This window comes from Gracilinanus agilis, chromosome 3 (genome assembly GCF_016433145.1).
Source record: "Gracilinanus agilis isolate LMUSP501 chromosome 3, AgileGrace, whole genome shotgun sequence".
NCBI lineage: Eukaryota > Metazoa > Chordata > Mammalia > Didelphimorphia > Didelphidae > Gracilinanus > Gracilinanus agilis.
In genome coordinates, this window is record NC_058132.1 from 2,291,140 (window position 1) to 2,301,281 (window position 10,142).

The 10,142-nt window shown below is 44.2% G+C and overlaps 1 pseudogene; it reads right to left on the reverse strand.

The window, feature by feature from the left end:
- Positions 1-224: 224 nt before the first annotated feature.
- Positions 225-10,142, reverse strand: part of LOC123239300 — a 23,651-nt pseudogene continuing 13,733 nt past the window's right edge.

Sequence of the window (10,142 nt, forward strand, 5' to 3'; positions counted from 1 at the left end):
CAGGGCACAAGCAACTTCCTGCTCCTTCATTCCATCTTGGAATGCTCTAGCCCGTCCTGTTAGGTCCAACCTTAATACCTAATTAATTACTAACTAATCTTCCTCACAACAACGTCAGGAAGAAGGGTTAGTCGAGTGGAAAACAGAAAACCTTCCTGGGTCCCCAGGCTTCTAACTCAACAGATACAAGATTGATCTGAATTATTGCTCGTTCCTTCCTGATGTCACCAGCAGCACCCCAAAGAGAAGGTCAAACACAATTCTTGGCTCGAGAATCTCCTTTTTTTCTTCATCCCTTCAAGACTGTTCCTGTATGGCTTCAGAAGGATCACATAGCACTTGGGCATAAAGATGCAGCCCAGTAAGCCAGCGCCGGAGGCCAAGATGGCAAAGATCTCCACCGCCACCATGGCCTTGCCCTTGGCACTCTTGTAGGTGGGCAGGAAGGAGACCCAAACGCTGCAGAACACCAGCATGCTGAAGGTGATGAACTTGGCTTCATTGAAGGTGTCAGGAAGGTTCCTGGCCGGGAAAGACACCAGGAAGCTGCCCAGGGCCAGGATGCCCATGTAGCCCAGGACGCAGTAGAAGGCGATGGCAGAGCCCTCCTTGCACTCCATGACAATGTGGTCAGGTTCAGAGAGATCCATGGATGGGAACGGGGGAGACGTCCCCAGCCAAAGGCCACAGATGGTCACTTGGACCAGAGAACAGATGAGGACAAGGGAGTTGCTCGCTCAAGGCTGGATTCTGATTCTGCTCCCTGGTCTGGTAGCCTTAAAGGCCAGAATCACCGTCATGGTTTTGGCCAGAATGCAGGTAAGAGCCACCATGAACACAACTCCAAACGTGGTCTGCTGAAGAAGACAGACCGCCGTGGTAGGGTGGCCAATGAAGAACAAAGAGCAGAGGAAGCAGAGCGTCAGGGAGGTGAGGAGAACGAAGCTGAGGACCCGGTTGTTGGCCTTCGCCACAGGAGTATCTGGAAACTTCACAAAGACTGAGAGAACAAGCGCCGTGTGTGAGGAGAAGGAGACGGCTGTGAGAGCTAGAGAGAAGCCCAAAGGGTCTTGGAAGGCCAGAAGGGTCACCGTCTTGGGGAGGCAGAGATCTCGCTCTCCATTTGGGCGCTGATGGTCTGGACACTTCACACAGCGGTCCATATCTACAGGGGCAACCTGGATTTCAGTGTCTCATGGTCAGCAAATGAGCCCTATTTGCATTCTGGAAACATTACAGAGATCTCTGGGTTGTGTGATCAGCAAGAGGGTTGAATAGACACTTTCTCTGATCTTCGCAACCTCTCCAAAATAGAAATTATGCGCCAAGGATAAGGCAACTTCCGTTGTCTCTGTGATCTAAGACACTCAGAATCCAAAAGAAGGTAAAAAATATCATCTGACATTTATTGACCCTGTGTTCCTCCAGCCTTCCGAGTTCCTCTCCCAGGCTACCAGCACCAAGGCTGCCCTGGCAGACCCACAGCCTGGCACAAAATCCACCCCCACCCCCTGGTCCCGCTTCCATCTTCCTGGTGCCAGGGACAACCCACTACCGTAGGGGGAGGCGTGACCCACAGACACGTGGCACAGCCACAGCCCTGCAGGAGCAGAAACCCCCTGGGACCACAGCCTCGCTCAGGGCTACTCGCTCCCCTCCAGGGGTGAGGCCCAGTTTAGGCTGGCTGGAGCCCATCTGTCCGTGGTTGTGTGCATGTTGTCTCTGCCACCACCCTGGAAGCTTCTTTAGGGCAGACGGCCTTTTGCCTTTCTTTGTACCCCTAGCAGGGGGCCCAGAGCCTGGCACAGGAGAATTGCTTAGGAAGTAGTTTCCTCCCTCCCATCCCTGTTGTGCTTAGTTGTGGACGTGTTGTTTCCCCCACCAGACTGTGCTTCATCGTCTTTATTGAACTGAACTGAATGGGCTGCCTGACTGGACCGTCAGTAGGTACTTTCCAATTATATCGATAGGAGACAACGAAGTCTGTTTTAGGACCTGGTTTGTGCCGGGTCAGTCCCTCGATCACTGGGGTGCCAAGGCTGTGTGTGCCTTCCGACAGGCTGCTCTCCTTCCTCGCCAAAATACAGCCCGGACAGCCAGAGGCGGAGAGCTCTTTGTCAAGAGAGAAGGGGGCCAACGAGACGGAAGCGTTTCAGAAGATGGAAAGAAGACGCGCGTCAATTAAAGCGCTCGATATATTATCATCGAACCATGTCGGACGAAAGCACGCATCAGTGGTGGGGTGACGGCGCTGTGATGTCCTGAATTCAAATATGCTGCCTCAGACCCCTACAGCCTGTGGATCCTAAAACAGCCTTTCAGCTCTCAGCCTCAGTTTCTCCATCTGTTAAATGGGGGTGATCGTAGCACTTCTGTTATAAATTTATTAGGAGGATAAATTAAATACGTGTGTGTACTGTTATTGTGATTATTCAAGAGCAGGATCATTAACCCAAAGCTGCTTCGTCCAACCATTTTGTGCGGTGGCCGTCCCTACATGGTTAAGAGCCTTCCCTTAGAAATGCTCCGCCTGGGGGATGTCGCCGAGGTCCTGGTGGTAGCAAAATAGGCACAGCAGCGCCAGTGGTAGTCGTCCCAAAAAATAAAGTGTGTGTCCACTGATTAGACAGTGACCAACCAACCATGCTGTATGAATGGAAGAAGGTGTTATCGTGCCCTGGAGAATGACAGGAAATGTGGAATTCGCAGAAATGTGAGAAGATTGATGTGAACAGTGTAGAAATGGAGACTCTGACCCTTTGGACTGCCTCCCCCAGAAGTCCCTTAGCATTTCCCCCAATTCCCCTGAATCTCTGCTCCACCACGTTGCAGGAGCTCCCAGCTCCGTCCCTTTCTTCTCTCTCCTTTCCCGAGTGGACGGGGGGGGGTCTCGGTCGCCTTTGGCTTTAGTTATTATTAAGGAAACTTTCCAAATAGAATACTTGTTACTGGATATGAATTCCAATCTCCACAACAGAAGCCTATCAAATAAAGATGAACCAGGACAAATACACACAAAATGGTAAAACAAAATGTAGAGGAAGAAAGAAACAAGCCTATGCTGTAGCTGAGAGCAGAGTATGTTGAAGACAACTGACAGTCATGCTTTTCTTCTCTGCCGAGAGGCGCTGCAGTTTGGCTGCGTAAGTCACCCGCTGCGCCTTTGGTCGTGCCTGGGCTTTTTCTGAACTGTTACCTCGTCTCATTTATTTTTTTGCCAAGGAAAGTTATGTGGGAAGGAACGGTTAAGACTGTCATCAGACAAAATGTGCCGATGAATCATTTTTTTTTAAACCCTCACATTCCATCTTGGAGTCAATACTGTGTATTGGCTCCAAGGCAGAAGAGTGGGAAGGGTGGGCCATGGGGTCAAGTGACTTGCCCAGGGTCACCCAGCTGGGAAGTGTCTGCGGCCAGATTTGAACCCAGGACCTCCCGTCTCTAGGCCTGACTCTCAATCCACTGAGCCACCCAGCAGCCCCCAATGAATCATTTTTAAAGAGAAGAATGAATATTCTTGGCCACTGACTTTGTGAGGAAAACTAGGAACTGCCATGAAAAAAACTAACATTATTTCACAACATTTTAATGAACTAATCTCCTAATTTTAATGGTCTAATTAGTCCCCACCTGCTAGTGAAAGAGAAATAAATATACCAAACTATAAAACGGCACGATAAGATGAATGTTGTAATAACTATCTCTTGTCCTTTTATAGGATTCTTCAGCTAATGGCCCCCTCTTTCTCTACGCCTCTGTTTTTGGTGAAATTGCCCCAGAATGCAGCCAAATGGTTGTATGCTCTAAGTGAATCTGAAAAGCTATAAAAACTCAATCTGAATTCTGAGTAAAACGACTATTCAGCGATGTATAATTAGAAAATCTCGAAGCCTTGGACCCCATCTCCCGGCATCCCGTTCCTCTCTCTGCCTCTCACTCTCTTCTCTCAGTCTCGGTTGGGTTAGCTGCCTTTTTGCTTCAAGTTATCATTAATAAATGCACTGAATATGAAACTTGGAGGTAGTATATATTGATTTTTTTTTTAAAACTCTTACCTTCTGTCTTGGGGTCAATACTGTGTATTGGTTCCAAGGCAGAAGAGTGGTAAGGGTGGGCAATGGGGGTCAAGTGACTTGCCCAGGGTCACACAGCTGGGAAGTGTCTGAGGCCGCATTTGAACCTAGGACCTCCCATCTCTAGGCCTGACTCTCACTCCACTGAGCTACCCGGCTGCCCCCAGTATATATTGATTTTTAATCTTACGGCAAGAATATGAACATAGACCCTTGTGCTTTACTGGCACCGGTAAGGAGAAGTCTCTGGAGTCTCTGGGATCTGGGGAAAGCGGTCATGGGCAGATACTTACTCCTTTCCTTGGAAATCTTTCCTTCTGGGCATGGAGCGCAATCAAAGCAGCAGGCAGGCTCTCCCTGTGGAGCGATTTTCCTGAATCCAGAACCACAGGGCTTAGTGCACACCGAATCGGGGGCCTAAGAGGAGACAAGAAGAGGAAGGACAGGAAAGGGTATGGTTTTCTGAATTCTCACCATGGCCCACTGTGGGAGGCAAAGAGCGCTGCCTTCCCAGAGGAGATACAAGACGTGATTCCCCGGTCTGCGTGCCCCAAAATGTCGTAGTGAGACTGGCGTGATGGCCTTTCCACGTGCCTGCAAGGTTGCTTTCTAGATAGCCCATCGGCATTACGCTGTGACATGATGGGCAGATTCACGAGTGGTCTGTCCTCCTCTCCATCCACAGGCTCGTTGCTTAGACCGGACCTCTTTGTTTCCTGAGAACTCCTTTTCATGGACCATTAAGTGAAGGAGTTGGGATGCACCACTTGGAAGATCTCCTCCAGCTCTAAAACTTGGAGACGAGCAACATCCTCATCTGAGTCACTTTAATTGATAATCTGAGCTTGATACGAGTTTTAATCTACTTCTGCATGGGCTACATAGCCCCAGGAGAGAAAAATAGGCCTGAAATGATGGGTCAGTCCATGACGATGGGGTCATCCTGGAGAAGGGAAGATATTTCAGCGAGAGGAAGTGGTGGGATCTAGACCACACCTCAGTCATCAACAAAGATCTAGGAGGTGTTTAAGATTGAATTCTGGCTGGAGGGGAGGAGGAAAAGGTAGAGCATGTCATTTTCCAGCCTAGACCAGCTTGAGGAAAGAAAAAGAAAGAACTGCTGATAATAGGGATGAAGCATGCCAGCAAAGAGGGCCTGAAGAAGGGCCAAGATGGAGCAGCAGCAGGGTAGAAAGCCCCCGGGGAAAAAGAGATTCCATGAAATCCCTGAGCCAATCCCGAGGGCAGGAAGGGATGCAATCTGCCAGGCAGGTGTAAGGCCAAAGAATAAATGAACAAAAAATGCAGCCACGAAGAGCTAACTGGCGACAGGGAAGCTCAAGGCACACAGGAAACTTTGACTTGAAAACATCTACAAAGAAAGTCCTAAATGAAAATGTAACTCAGACAAAGTTCAACAACAATTCCAAGAAGATTTAAAGCAAGAATTTTAAAAACGATGAAAATGGTGGCTCAGAGGATCGAGAGCCAGGCCTAGAGATGGAAAGTCCTCGGTCCAGATCTGGCGTCAGACACTTTCTAGATGCATGTTCCTATGACTTAACCCCAATGGCCTAGTCCTTTCCACTTTTCTGCCTTGGAGCCAATACACAGTATTGATTCTAAGATGAAAGGTAAGTCGTTGGGGTTTTTTTAATAACTAAAAGTTATTTTAAAAAGCAAATTAATCCAACCACTCTAAAAAGCAATTTAGAACAATGCCCAAAGAGCGTTAGGACTGCGTATACTACTTGATCCAGCAATACTACTATGAGGTCTGTATCCCAAAAAGATCAAAAAAGGGAAAAGAACCTATTTGTACAAAAATATTTATAGTAGCTCTTTTTGTGATGGCGAAGAACTTGGAAATTGAGAAGTCCATCCATTGGGGAGTGGCTAAACAAGTTGTGGTATAGGATTGTACTGGAATATTATTCTGCTATAAGAAATGATGAGCAGGATGATTTCAGAAAAAACCTGGAAAATGCTGCATGAACTATTGAACAGAACCAGGAGAACATCGTACATAACAGCAAAACTCTACCATGATGGCTTAGTTATTCTCCGCAGCATGATGATCCAAGACAATTCCAAAGGACTCGTGATGAAAAATGCTATTCGCCTCCAGAAAAATAAATAGTGGAGCCTAAAATCAGATCGAAGCATAATCTTTTTCCATCTGTCTTCTTTGTGTTTTTTTTTTAACCCTTGTACTTCGGTGTATTGTCTCATAGGTGGAAGAGTGGTAAGGGTGGGCAATGGGGGTCAAGTGACTTGCCCAGGGTCACCCAGCTGGGAAGTGGCTGAGGCCGGGTTTGAACCCAGGACCTCCCGTCTCTAGGCCTGACTCTCACTCCACTGAGCTACCCAGCTGCCCCTCTTCTTTTTGTTTTAGATGAGTCTTTTTCCATAACATGACCAATACGGAAGTTTATTTTGCATAATTGCACATGTATAACCTAGATCAAAATGCTTTTAGGCAGTGAGGAGGGAAGGAATGGAAGGGGGAAATTTAGAACTCAAAATTTTTAGAAAATATATATTAAAAATGATTACATGTAACTGGGGAAAATTATATCAAAAAAGAACAAATAAGAGCAGTGGAGAAAAACTGGGAAAAGAAATAAGATTTAGGGAAATAAGTTATGAAGAGAAAATTAGCAGCTTAATAAAAAATCTTTTGAAAGAAAAATAACTTTGGAAAATTAGAATTGGCCAAATGGAAGCTAATGATTCCATGATCATTATCATCAATAAACCAAGAAATAATAAACAAGTCAAAAGTGTGAAAAATAGGGAAAAGTGCACTATCTCATAGGAAAAAAAGATGAACTAGAAAACAGATTAAGGAAAAATTATTTAAGAATAATTGGGTTTGGGGGGCAGTTGGGTAGCTCAGTGGATTGAGAACCAGGCCTAGAGATGGGAGGTCCTGGGTTCAAATCTGGCCTCAGACACTTCCCAGCTGTGTGACCCTGGGCAAGTCACTTGACCCCCATTGCCCACCCTTACCACTGTTCTGCCTTGGGGCCAATACAGAGTATTGACTCCAAGATGGAAGGTGAGGGTTTAAATAAATAAAATAATAATTGGGTTTTACCTGAAAGTCATTAATAAAATGAGAGCCTAGATATCATATTTCAAGAAATCATAAAGAAAATTGCCCAGATATCTTAAAACAAGAGAGTTAAGTTGAAATGGAAAGAATCGACCAGTTACCTCTTGAAAGAAGCCCCCATACAGAAGTGCCCAAGAATACTCCACCCAAAAATACAGGGCTTTGAGCTCAAAAGGAAAAATACTTCAATCAGCCCCAAAGAACTCAAGGACAAGGAGCCATAGTCAGGATATCACAAGATTTAGCATCTATAACTTAAGAGAACAGAAAACTTAGAATAAGATATTCCAGAAGGCAAAGAATTTATGTCTACAATCAAGAATAACCTATTCAGCAAAACAGAGTATAATGCTACTTAGGAGGAAATGGATCTTCATGAAATAGAAGAATTCCAAGGATTCCTGAGGAAAAGAGCAGTGTGGTAGAAACGTTGACACAAATACAAAGGAGTCAATAGATACATAAAATTTTGGTCACCATGAGTGAGTGATCATAAAGGACGAAACAAATTCAAACTATTTACATTCTTATATGGGGAGAGGATACATGTAGCCCCTCAGCATGCTATCATCCTCAGAGGTCATAAAGGAGATCTAATCAGATGGAGGGCTGGAAGTGATTCTGTTTTGTGTTGATGATCCGAAAAGAGGAAAGAAGGATAAGGTAGAAGGACAATCAGGAAAAGGGAAAAGAGAAGAAGAAGGAAAATTAACACACAAATGAGCACAAAAGGGAAGTTATGTGACAAAAAGGAGGCATTTGGAGTGGTAAGCAGGGGTAACAACCATAATCTCTAACAAAGCAAAAGTAAAAAGATACCTAATTTAAAAGATAAACAGGGAAATTAAATTTTAATAAAAGATATACATAATATTAATATGGAACATATATGCATCGAATGTCATGACACAAATTCTTCAAGGAAAAGTTAAATAATTTGCAAGAGGAACTTGTAAAACTATAAATATTGGGGAGTTCGATTTACCCCATCTTGGACCGAGATAAAACTAGTGATGAGAAAAAGAAATAAGTTAAAGAGATGAATAGAATTTTAGAATAATCAACTATAGTATACTGAATAGAAATAGAAGGAAGTATGCCTATTTCTCAGCTGTACATAGAACCTTCACAAAAACTAACCGTGTATTATTAGGACTTAAAAAACCTTACAAAATTATTCATGGATAAGAGAATAATTCAGGTTCAAAGAAGAGATACAAAGTTCACAGGAGATAAAATAAATCAATTTTGATTACATAAAATGTAAAAGGTTTGTCAAAAACAAAACTAATGCAGCTAAAAGGAGAAGAGAAGCAGAAAATTGGGAGAAATCTTTATAGAAAGTTCCTCCAAAAGGTCCCATTTCTAATATATTGGAAATAGTCAAATTTACAATAACGATCATTTTCCAATGACTAAATGGTCAAATAGTATGAATAGGCAGTTTTCAGAGGAGGACATCTGAGTTATCAATAGCTTTATTTAAAAAAAACCCTCAAAGCCACTAATAGAAAAATGCCAATTAAAACAACTCTGAGGTACCAACTCACATCCATCAGATTGGCTAAGCTGTCAAAACAATGAAAGTAATAAATGCTGCAAGGAGAAAAGGGGAAATTAAGTGCACTAGCAGTGGAGCTGTGGACTGGTCCAGCCATTCCGAAGACAAATTGGAACAATGCCCCAAATCTATTAAATTGTGAATACCTTTTGACCCAGTGAAACTACTACTATATCAATGTTCTGAACATAATTAATATGGGAGTGTATTTTGCATAGTTTCTCACCTTTAAATGGGCAAAGAAAAGGAAAGGGAAAGAAGAGAATTCAATTCCATCAATGAAATTAAATCGAATTTATAGAAGAAAAAATGGACCATCTCACGGCTCTGGTTTATAGAGCAGGATCTCTATAAGGAAGGAGCTGAGGATGCCACATTTTGCAAGCCTGAGTGGCTGAAATGATGGCGGCACTCGCCCTATTAGTGGGGAAGTTATGAAGAGGGAGGATTTGGGAAGAAGGAGTCTGGGTCTGGTTTTAGACACGGTGAGCTGGAAATAGGTGTAGAGCATCCAGTTAAAGATGCCCCACAGATAGCTGTAGACGTAAGACTGAACATCAGCAGAGAAGTTACGGCTGAATAAAATCTGAGACCCGAATGCATAGAGATGATGAGAGAATCTGTGCCAGCTGATGGGATAAGCAACTGAAGTAGTATAGAGGGAGAAGAAAGAGAGGCCAGGACAAAAACTGGGGGGGGAACCCAGCATCACTGGGCAGGACCTGGAGAAAGGTACAGAGAAGGAGTTACCAGACAAATGTGAGGAAAGCCAAGAGAAGGTATCAGGAAAAACCCAGAAATAAAGAGTAACAAGGAGATCGCCATTCACAGTGCCGAGGGCTGCAGAGAACTGAGAAGAAAAAAACGTTCAATTTTGCTTTCAAGAGATTATTGATGACTATGGAGAGGGCCATTTTATTTAGTAAAAATAGAAAGCAGGAGGAAGTTGGGTGGCTCAGTGGATTGAGAGCCAGGAGGTCCAGGGTTCAAATCTGGTCTCAGATACTTCCCAGCTGTGTGACCCTGGGAAAGTCACTTAACTCCTCCCTTGCCTAGCCCTTACCACTCTTCTGCCTTGGACCCAATACACAGTATTGATTCTAAGACAGATGGTAAGGGTTTTAAAAAATAAAATAAAAAATAGAAAGCAGACTAAAGAGTTAAGAAAGTGAGAGAAAAGGAAATGGAGGCACCATTATAGATGGCCTGAGAGAGAAAGAGAAAGAGAGAGAGAGAGAAGAGAAGAGAACAGAAGACAAGACAAGACAAGACAAGAGAGAGACAGAGAGAGAGAGAGACAGACAGACAGAGAGAGACAGAGAGAGAGAGAAACAGATAGACAGACAGACAGAGAAGAGGAGAGAAGAGGAGAGGAGAGGAGAGGAGAGGA